Source organism: Fundulus heteroclitus, chromosome 14 (assembly GCF_011125445.2).
Source record: "Fundulus heteroclitus isolate FHET01 chromosome 14, MU-UCD_Fhet_4.1, whole genome shotgun sequence".
Lineage (NCBI taxonomy): Eukaryota > Metazoa > Chordata > Actinopteri > Cyprinodontiformes > Fundulidae > Fundulus > Fundulus heteroclitus.
In genome coordinates, this window is record NC_046374.1 from 25,829,092 (window position 1) to 25,841,203 (window position 12,112).

Consider the following 12,112-nt stretch of genomic DNA (forward strand, 5'->3'; position numbering starts at 1 on the left):
TCAATAATTTGTGCAAAAATTTATTTCAACTCACTAAATTTCAAAATGGATTGATAACAATTAAAGGTGATTATTCAAAGTCACCCAGGCACCTTCATATTATCCAAACTGTTGTCAGTTAAACTGCCAGATTGGAAAGCAACTATACCCACTGAGCTAAAGCCACCCTGGTATATAAAAATAATTGTTCCTGGGACTAATGACAACCATTTCTGACCATCAGCAATAATGCTTGATGCCTGGTGTGGTGATGCAGAAAGTGAACTGGTTCTATTGTTAAGCAGGTTGGGCTGCAGGATATCCTCATTCTTTTAAATGTAGGCACACAATAGATGCATACCAGTATCTCCGTGTCTTGTCAGCTTCCTTGTGGGGTTTAGACCTATAAACACTTAAAAGAGCTGAAGTGTCAAGAACACATCATCACAAACTTGATTTATGCTCAGGACTGAAGAAAGGAGGAATGATTAATGGTAAGCACATTTTGTAGGAATCTGTGTTAGAGTCTTGCTGTAATGATTCTGGCACTGGAGCTGATTCTGCTCACAATTCACACCCCTGTCCAGTCTCCACCCCTCTGCAATCAACTTCTACTGGCTTCACCTGTCTTCACCTGCATATAAGCTCCGTCCAAGTTAGCCTCCAGTGCCAGATTGTCTCAAGCCACCCGTAAGAGCATTCCAGCATTCCTTATTCTGCCTGTGTGTGTCTGACCCGATTCTGCCCTCCGTTTCCGAGCCTGCCTGTTCCCTGTTCTGACTCCTGCCTGAGATTACCGGATTTCTGCCTTGCCCCTGCGATTATTCTGAGCTTGCCTGTTTTTGGACCTGGACCCGACCTGGACCTGCTCTTCGGATTTCCCCTCTGTACCTCTGCTGGATTATTGGACTCCCCGTTACCGGACCCGGACTGCCCCTGGACAACGCCTCTGAAAAGTCCCTTACTGCCGGAGGGTCGCTCTACGGCTCCTTTCCCCGAACTCTCCCCCCTGTCTCTGGCTGATTCTCTGCGCCCAGGCTCCTCTCGTTATCAGGAAGCTCCAACCCGTTAGCGAGAGCTGCACGCTCTGGAGCCAGCGCTGATCAACCCTGCTTTTTAATAAACATTGAAAACGTCACTGACCTTTCGTGGTTGAATCTTGGGTCCGAATCCGGTACATCACAGTACAATCTGGCCAATAAATGGATCCTTCACCTGATGGTCAGTGGCGAGCAGGGGTTGATAAATCCATTACTTTGTTAGAAGCCGGAGTCGCCGAGAGTTTAAATCATCTCCGCGGCCAGGCTGCTTCCGCACTTCCGCAAACGTCATCGCCGGCTGCCACGTCACGCCCGTGGACGCAGACAATCCCTGAGCCGCGTCTCGCTCCACCCGAGCCCTTTCGAGGAGATCCAGACCAATGTAGGGCTTTTCTCACTCAATGTGAGATACATTTTGAATTACAACCGTCCTCATTCCCTACTGACAGAGCCAGAATAGCCTATGTTATCTCCTTACTGGCCGGTAAAGCCAAGCTCTGGGGCACTTCCGAGTGGCAGAGCAGCTCCCACATCTGCCACTCGTATCATGGATTCTCCCGAGAGCTTATAAGAGTGTTTAGCCCCATTTTAGCCTGTCGTGAGTCCACCAGGGGGCTCTTATCCCTTAGGCAGGGGGATAGAACAGTCTCCGAGTACATCATAGACTTTCATTTGTTGGCTGCAGAAAGTCTTTGGAACGAACACGCTCTTATGGATGTGTTTTTAACGAGGTTAAACGACCGGATTAAAGATGAACTCGCCACTCGAGATTTTCCCGTTTCTCTTAAGCAATTAGAGGATTTAGCTTCTCGAATTGACCTCCGCCTCATGGAGCGGCGAAGGGACCGCCGTGCAGCACGGACCGCTCCTCCCCGCCTTTCTGAGGCCGTCCCAGCCGCGCTCTCACCCCCTAGGGTTTTAACTGACCCCGAGCCTATGCAATTGGGGAGGTCAGCCCTGACGAAGGAGGAGCGACAACGCAGACGGCAACAAGGACTCTGCCTCTACTGCGGTGGAGAGGGTCATGTCGTCCAAACCTGTCCAGTTAAGGGCTCAGGCTCAGTAGGGGAGGGGAGATTCCTGCTGAGTCGTACAAGACTCTCCGTCACCCCGAATCTGTTACTGCCCGCCATTTTGGCCGCCTCTTCCAAACCCCACAAAGTCTCTGTTTTTGTGGATTCAGGTGCGGATACGGAGTTCATGGACCAGACTTTTGCCCAGAGTCTGAACATTAAATTGTGTCCCGGTCCATCTCCACGCAGTGTCCTCGCTTTGGACGGCCACAAGCTTCATCACTCCTGCCTCGTCACCGAGCCATTGGAACTCCAGATGGGAGGTAACCATGTTGAGAAGCTGACTTTTATGGTCATTAACTCGCCGCAGGTTCCTATCATCCTGGGGGCTACATGGCTTAGAAAGCACAACCCCCAAATTGACTGGCGAAGAGGGGAAGTTACAGGCTGGGCCTCATCTTGCTCAGAATCCTGCCTTTTATCTGCCCAGTCACCCCACTCCTCTGAAGGTAAGGTGGAGGAGGTCTACCCACACCTATCCAAAGTTCCGCCCGAATACCATGATTTAAGGGAGGTGTTTAATAAGGCCAAGGCTACGAGCCTCCCTCCTCACTGTCCATATGACTGTGCTATCGACCTGTTATCCGGAACCACTCCACCCAGAGGTCGTCTCTACTCCTTATCTGCTCCTGAGTCCCAAGCCATGCAGGAGTACATTAATGACGCCCTAAGGGCAGGCATAATTCGCCCCTCGTCCTCTCCCGCAGGTGCTGGTTTTTTCTTTGTGGGGAAGAAAGATGGCTCTCTTCGTCCTTGCATAGATTATAGGGGTCTCAACAACATTTCCGTCAAGAACCGTTACCCAATCCCTCTCATGAACTCGGCTTTCGATCAGGTCCAGGGGGCAAAGGTTTTCACCAAACTGGACTTAAGAAATGCCTACCATCTGGTCGGCATAAGGGAGGGTGATGAGTGGAAGACCGCCTTTAACACCCTGACCGGTCACAACGAATACCTGGTCATGCCTTTTGGTCTCACCAACGCTCCAGCCGTCTTCCAAAACTTGGTCAACGAGGTCCTCAGAGACATGATTGGACGTTTCGTTTTCGTCTATCTGGATGACATCCTCATCTACTCTGAGAACCTCACACTCCATAAACAACATGTCCGTTCCGTCCTGCTCCGCCTGCTACAGAACCAACTCTACGTCAAGGCTGAAAAGTGCGAGTTTCACACAACCTCCACCTCTTTCCTCGGTTTTGTTTTATCCCCCGGTCAGATCTCCATGGACCCGGCCAAGGTCCGTGCGGTCACTGAGTGGCCGGCTCCAAGCGACAGGAAGCAGCTCCAGAGGTTCTTGGGGTTTGCCAACTTCTATAGGCGGTTTATCCGTAGTTACAGCCAGGTAGCTGCCCCGCTCCATGCCCTCACTTCTAGCAAAGTTAAGTTTGCATGGAACGAACAGGCAGACAAGGCTTTTAAGCGTCTGAAGGACCTTTTCACGTCTGCTCCGGTCCTTGTTTCTCCCGACCCAGAGAGGCAGTTTATCGTGGAGGTGGATGCTTCTAGTTCTGGGGTTGGGGCTATTCTCAGTCAAAAAGCCATAGATGGCCGCATTCACCCATGTGCCTTCTTCTCCAGAAAGTTGTCCTCAGCAGAGCAGAACTATGATGTGGGCAACCGGGAGCTTCTAGCGGTGAAATTGGCGTTAGAGGAGTGGAGACACATGCTGGAGGGCGCCAAACTCCCCTTCTTGGTGTGGACGGACCATAAAAACCTGGAATACCTAAGGACCGCCAAGAGGCTCAACCCCAGGCAGGCCAGGTGGGCTCTGTTCTTTGATCGTTTTAATTTCTCCCTCTCCTACAGGCCTGGATCAAAGAACGTTAAGCCTGATGCCCTCTCCAGAATGTTCGAGTCCGAGGAAAGTAACGACCAAGCCTCTGAGTTCATCCTCCCTGATTCTGTCAGATGTGCAGTCACCAGACTCGATCTGGAGAGGGAGGTCAGGGACTCCCTGGGGAATGTACACATCCCCGACGCCTGCCCTAGGAACAGGCTTTTCGTCCCCAACTCCCTCAGACAGAGGGTTCTGGACTTCTGCCATAGCTCTCGCCTGTATGGCCACCCTGGCATCACTAAAACCCTCCGTTTGGTCCGTTCCCAGTTTTGGTGGTCCACCTTGGTCAGAGACGTCAAAGACTTTGTGTCTGCCTGTCCTCTCTGCACCCAGGCCAAGGTCTCCCGTCGACCTCCATCTGGTTTGCTTCGCCCACTGCCCGTTCCTTCCCGGCCCTGGTCCTGCCTCTCGATGGACTTTGTCACTGGTCTCCCATCCTCTGAGGGCAACACTGTAATCCTCACAATTGTAGACCGTTTCTCGAAAATGGTCCACCTGGTCCCGTTGCCCAAGCTTCCCTCTGCCAAGGAGATGGGGTTAATCCTGGCACGAGAGGTCTTCAGGCTACATGGCCTGCCGTCCGACATAGTGTCAGACAGGGCCCCCAGTTCGTGGCCCGTTACTGGCGGGAGTTTTGTGCCATGTTGGGCATTTCTGTTAGCCTGTCCTCCGGTTTCCATCCCCAAACAGATGGCCAAACGGAGAGGGTTAATCAGGAGGTCGAGACCAAGCTCCGCCTCTTTTGCCGTTCTGACCCGACTAAATGGGCCCAGAACCTGCCTTGGGTGGAGCACGCCATCAACGCCACACCCTCCAGCTCCACTGGTCTGTCCCCGTTTTATGTGGTGTATGGTTTCCAGCCACCGGTGTTCTCCACTGAGGAGGTGGAGTCAAGGGTTCCGTCCGCCCGCCTATCTGCCCTGAGGTGCCAGCGTGCCTGGAGAAGGGCAAGGAGAGCCATTCTCGCCTCCTCCCAGATCCAGGCCCGGGCTGCTAATCGCCGGCGGGTCCCAGCCCCGCATTACCAGGTGGGAGATAGAGTTTGGCTCTCCACAAGGGACCTTCCCCTGAAGGTTGAGAACAAAAAGCTGGCACCTCGGTTTATCGGGCCGTTCTCCATCTCCAAAGTGGTGAACCCGGTGGCGGTCCGTCTCCGCCTGCCCCCAGCGATGAAGGTCCATCCCACTTTCCATGTTTCCAGAGTCAAGCCTGTCAAGACCTCGGCTCTTGCTCCCTCCTCCGCATCCCCACCACCCACCCGGCTTGTTGATGGCTCCCCTGCCTACACGGTTAAAAGAATACTGAGGTCCCGGAAGTGGGGCAGGGGCACCCAATATCTCATCGACTGGGAGGGTTATGGCCCAGAGGAACGCCAGTGGGTTCCCTCTCGTCACATTCTGGATAAGTCCCTCATTAGGGATTTTCACAGAGCCCATCCGGACCAGCCTAGGGCGTCTGGAATCCGCCCTTGAAGGGGGGGCTCTGTAATGATTCTGGCACTGGAGCTGATTCTGCTCACAATTCACACCCCTGTCCAGTCTCCACCCCTCTGCAATCAACTTCTATTGGCTTCACCTGTCTTCACCTGCATATAAGCTCCGTCCAAGTTAGCCTCCAGTGCCAGATTGTCTCAAGCCACCCGTAAGAGCATTCCAGCGTTCCTTATTCTGCCTGTCTGTGTCTGACCCGATTCTGCCCTCCGTTTCCGAGCCTGCCTGTTCCCTGTTCTGACTCCTGCCTGAGATTACCGGATTTCTGCCTTGCCCCTGCGATTATTCTGAGCTTGCCTGTTTTTGGACCTGGACCGGACCTGGACCTGCTCTTCGGATTTCCCCTCTGTACCTCTGCTGGATTATTGGACTCCCCGTTACCGGACCCGGACTGCCCCTGGACAACGCCTCTGAAAAGTTCCTTACTGCCGGAGGGTCGCTCTACGGCTCCTGTCCCCGAACTCTCCCCCCTGTCTCTGGCTGATTCTCTGCGCCCAGGCTCCTCTCGTTATCAGGAAGCTCCAACCCGTTAGCGAGAGCTGCACGCTCTGGAGCCAGCGCTGATCAACCCTGCTTTTTAATAAACATTGAAAACGTCACTGACCTGTCGTGGTTGAATCTTGGGTCCGAATCCGGTACATCACACTTGCATAATAAAATGTTCCTATTTGAATATATGATTAAATGTGAATATTTTATAGTCTAAATAATTTATGAAAAAAATCCAGCGAACATGATGCTTATTTTTATGACGTTAGCTTGATTTTTGTGGCTAAGTTTTGTTGTTAAGTTATGGCCTACAGGCTGGTCGTCTTGGTCTTTACAGGTGGGTGACTTTTGATTTATTTGGTTGCTTTTTTCTACGTTTTCTAGTCAGAGGAACTATGGTATGTTTTTGTTTTGTTTGTATTGCTCGATGGCTACAGATTTGGAAAAAAAAGATTGAATTAGTCACAATAATTGTGGATTCTGTTTTTCTTACTCAAAAAGCTGATTTTCCCCTGCTGGAAGCAGTGCTTCTGCTTCTCTGTGCAGCAGCAGCAGCAGAGGAGCAGAGCTTACCACGGTCACTGGTAAGATGTTTTAGTTTGTCGTTGCCACATCGCTTTTAACCGTCACCTTTTGTGTGGATGCCACCAGGCTGAGAATCCTAATTTACAACTGCTGGGCTCATACTGAACTATTTCTGCAATGAACATTTGAAATTTGCATAACAGATCAATGTGAGCTGCAGGAGAAAAAAACAAACACGGCTGACTTTATGGAAAAAGTATGTTAATGAAACAAACTGTTAATCCTATCTGACTACTATTGCTTTTCTAAAACACAAAGTCCTTCATTCATCTCTGCTTGGCCTCCGTTTTAGTCCTGGAACCGTTTCCAACTTTAACTTGTGATGACACATTTGTTTGTGAGAATATATGAATGAGTTTTTCATTTCCTAAAACAGAAAATGAGAGAAAAAAATTACCCTTCTGGGTTAAACAGTGTTAAAATACAAACTCCTGACCTGTAGTCTGCTTATGATGGGACTTGCTAAATAATCTATCCATCTATTTTCCACACCCGCCTGTTCTTTGTGGGGACTCCCAGAGTATTTGGGAGAAAGCAGCTAAGTACCCCCCCCCCCCCCCCCCCCCTCCTCCGACCCTGAGGGTAATTTAGAGAGATCAATCTACCCAACAGTCTTATTTTTTGACTGTGATATTAAATAAAAGTGTCCTGTGAAAATCCACATTTCACAGGCTGAAAACTTGCAAACTCCATGTAGAACTACTCCAGGGCAAATTCATACCCAGGGACTTTTTTGTTGCAAGCTAACAGTGCTACAAACTGCTCCAGTGTTAGTGGCCTATTTACCACTATGTTTGTAGCACGGTTCAGAGCTTAAATGGTTTTTAGATCCTATCTGACAGACAGATCTTTCACTGTTACGATTGATAACGCATCTTCCTGAAGTGCTCTTCTGCCACAGAGATCTATTCATGGTCCTCTCCTTTCATCCCTCTATCTGCTGCCGCTCCTAGCGATAAGAACTTGGCACCCCGTGAGAACCTGAACGTGAGAAACAGTACAGCTTACAGGTATCCCTGGTACTGGTACAATCTCTTTGGTCTTTACGAGATAGTGCAGATGGAAATGATGGTATGCTAATGCATGTTTACGAAGAATGACCTGCAGTTGTATGATGCAAAACATATTATCATAATGACAGGGTTAGTGTTCACCTGGGATTACTTTAAATTTGCATCTGGACAAATTTCCCCTGCAGCGTCGCAGAGATATGAGAAGAAAACACAAGCTGCTGTAAAACCACACAGGCTGTCCAGTCGGACTTCTTTCAAGCACGTTGACTGTGGGAAACAGAGCCTGTCCGTCTCTCCTCAGTCTTGCTCTGTAAACCTGGGATTTTAGATGTACTAACAAGAAGATATAATCTCATAAAATGCTGTCCTCTAACCCTCCTGTAGTTAGCAGTCTCTGCTTATACAGATAGACGACGTCACACAGCAAGCGTGTGAGAGAGAAGTTGCTGTAGGGCGAGATTTTAGACAAAAACAAGATTATGCGTAAATTTAGCATTTTAAATTTACAATTCACATGATTAGCATTACTAAAATGTGAAATCCAACAAACCTGTAGATCCATATCTGAACTCTGAGATTTATAAAACGTAAACAAATTTTAATCTGGCCTGTGTAAGTAAAATTTTCTTCAAATGAATGTGTTTGCCATTGATTTCAGCAGGTAGATAAGATTATTTGCCAATGGAATGAGTATTTTTTACCACTAACATGAGATAATTAGACATACTGCACTTGAAATAAGATGATGGAGATGAATTGTTCCTATTTTAAGTGCAAAAGTCTTTTTCCATTGGCAAATAATCTTATTTACCTGCTCAAATCAAGTAAAACTACTCTAATCTCAAAAAACAATTTCTTATTTTTAGTTCTACTTTTGCAGTGCAACCCTAATGATTTGCTGGTGCAAACCTGCCTGCAACTACAAGCGGGAGCATTTCTGCTTTATTTTTGCATCGTATCACAGTTGCCCTCTGCTCAGAATATAAAATGGATTCTCTGCTACAAACCAGAAAATGTCGAAGAAAGCAAAACACTAAAAGTTCCTGTGTACACTACTCTACATTTAATCAAAACCGGTATTTTTTTCAAGGTTTGGAGAAAAGCTGCATTTCAAATGTGTGATTTCCATTTAAAGAACTAGCTGGCAATAAAGTTAGCATTGACAGCAACATGTAAAAAGAATAGTTCTACAGGAGTAGTTAAAAATTCTCCTAAATTTCTTGAGTTTCCTTTAACACTGGTTAGCCTTTTCTCTATAGATATAAGGAGGAAAAAAAACATAAAAATGTCCCATTTTGCTGTGGTTTACAGAACTACAGGTAAAATAGGATAAAGGGCATCTGCTTACTGAGCTCACCTTCAGCAATCCCTCACACTTAGCATGCATGAAGTGACAGTGGAGTGGAAAACTCCTCTTTAACAGGAATAAACCTCCAGCGGAACCAGGCTCAGTGTGAATGGTGATCTGCCACAAATTGCTTGAGTTTGAAAAGAGACACAAGAAAGCACAGAAGCACACATTGATCCAGGAATCCTTTCTATGTTAGAGGGTGATGGCCCCTCTTGGATGGTGTCACAGTTGTCCTCCAAGTTTTTAATTTTTCTCTGGTTCAAAACATCTGAATGAAATTGATCTATGATTTCCCATGGAGGCAATTGCCAACATTGGGAGTGACTACTATTCTGAACAAAACACAGCTCTGCATTTCTTATTATGCTAGAATAACTCAGCTTGTCAAATGCTTTTTCACCACATTTTGCTCACATTTTCAGCAGAAGGGACAGTTGGAGAAAAGAACAAATGACAAAGGTGAATGCAATGCCTGTAGTATTATGCTTCAAAAGCTGAACGGGTTTTAATTGAGGGATGCTGCAAAGTGTTGCCTGTGCCCAAAGCCGTCAGTACTACTTTGTGAACTCTTCGCTGATCTGGCCACCATTGAAAACCCAACTGATGTTGATGCTTTTCTCAGGATAACCTCAAACTATGCAGGTGGGTTTTTAATTTGCAACAGGGTAGATACGACCAGGATAAGCATATGCTATTTAAAACCTAATTTATCATTTTATTTTTAGGGAAGTCTCCTAATGTTACCATAAACATGTTTCATTACAACTTTTTTAAATACAATTAACATGTTTTTATTCAGGCAAGGCTTGGATAAGTCTATATGATGACCGCATTAACAGCTGGAAATGGTCCCTAAATGACAGCAGCTTCTATGGTCCCCCTTATATCCCTTTAGAAACTGGAATACTGACGACCCCAATGATCAATTCAGACAGCAGCACTGTACTAGAGTCTATGGATCCAGCGATGATCCTTTGGGCAGATGGGATGACAGTCAGTGCACGGTCATAACGCGGTTTGTGTGCTATGATGGTACGTTTTTGTATAACATGAGTAAAGAATTTGAGTATGAAATTAGATTATTTCCTTTTAGTTGTATTTATATTTCTTCTATATATTTACAGGTACAGTAGGTGGATTACCATCCTATGTTGTCAGTAGCATTTCCCTAAACCTTTATACATTTTGGGTTAACATAGAAAGTGGGAGTAATCTTCAGAGGAATGCAGCCACTGGTACGATCCAGTTCCTATCTAAAATAACTCTTGTCTGTGTCCTTGGTAAATATTTTAGCGTGGGAGCTTCTTTCACACGGGAAAGTTATGCAGGTGCATGCAGACAAGATATGATCCGAGTTACATACATCAATAAAATTTTCCACAACACACCTCATTCCTGTACCGTCAGTTGTTCCTCAAAAGCCACACCCATCTGTGATACTTTAAAAGCACCAAAGCTTTTTAAAGGTGTTCCTTGCAGCTTTGATGCTTATCAGTGGCTTGTTGTTAAATACATTCACATTGTTTGAATTCAGAAGATATTTTCAGAGATATTTTATCTCTCAGGCATTCACACATGGATTACAGGCTGATCCTCTTTGGCCTCACAGGTTTGTGTTTTTTGTTTTTTTATTCTGACTTCTTGTGTTTTTTTGTTTTGTTTTGTTTTGCTTGTAGCCCTGATATTTGTGTACAAGGGAAACTGAGAAAAAAGGCAAAGTAATAAAAAGGTAATTTGCCAACATTTGGAGTGACTCCAAATCTGAACAAAACACAGCTCTGCATTTCTTATTATGCTAGGATAACTCAGCTTGTCAAATGCTTTTTCACCACATTTTGCTCACATTTTCAGCTGAAGGGACAGTTGGAGAAAAGAACAAATGACAAAGGTGAATGCAGTGCCTGTAGTATGATGCTTCAAAAGCTGAACGGATTTTATTTCAGGGATGCTGCTAAGTGTTGCCTGTGCCCAAAGCCGTCAGTACTACTTTGTGAACTCTCTGCTGACATGGACTGACGCCCAGAGCATCTGCAGACGTGACTACGCTGATCTGGCCACCATTGAAAACCCAGCTGATGTTGATGCTTTTCTCAGGACCACCTCAAACTATGCAGGTGGGTTTTTAATTTACAACAGGGTAGATAAGACCAGGATAAGCACATGCTACTCAAAACCTAATTTATTGTTTTATTTTAAAGGGAAAGTTTCCTAATGTTACCATAAACATGTTTCATTACAGATTTTTTAATATAATTACCATGTTTTTATGACTTAGACTTCTTTATTGTCATTTTGTATGCACAGAGTGCGTACAGAACAAAATTTTGTTTGCATACAGCTTGAAAAATCACAGTAAATTGCAGTAAATTACTAGCCTGACATGGTCATACTAAATTCTAGTCAGAATTTGAGTCTGATACTGCTCCATAGAGCTGTGATTATGGGGCGGGTTTCGAACGAACCCGGAAAAAAAATTCCTCTGCACTCAATTGGATAGACCTACAACCAATAAGAGCTACGGAGTGTGTGACGTATGTTAAGCGACGCATAGTTGTTGTCAACGGAACTCAACTGTTAGCCTAGCATAAGAAGATGAGCGTTAACGATTTTTGCCGGTGTTGCAAAAAGAATGTAAGGATCTAAGGAGTCATTCAACACACAAACCTGTCGATGTCTTCTAGAACAGACCTAATAGCAGAATCTACACACCTCAACTCTCCAGCGGCAGCCATCGTTGTTGTAAACGAATTCAACCCAAGCACGCTTTGGTGACGTGGTTGATTACGTTACTGTTGATCATCTGTCCATCATCGTATAAAGCCCGCCCTGACAATTTGATTGGCCCGCCAGATATTGGGCGAGCAATGCCAGACCGAACTTCCTGACCTAAAACATTGTGGGCGGGACTAAGTTCGGAAAGGCACCCAGGCTAGTAAATTACAGTAAATTACAGGATAAGGTGCAGCGGTGATTTATGTAAACTATTGAAATGTAAACAATGTAAACAATGCAGGGGAAATAGAAAGTGTGCGATTTCACAGTGTACAGGTGAGTATTATTTAGAACTGTGTAATTTACGAATGTGGTACAGAGTCCATTTGTGGCTTCAGCAGTTCAGCAGTCTGAAGCATATGTGCATATTTTATTTAGGCAAGGCTTGGATAGGTCTCTATGATGACCGTATTAACAGCTGGAAATGGTCCCTAAATGACAGCAGCTTCTATGGTCCTGGAGAATACACCTTTAGAAACT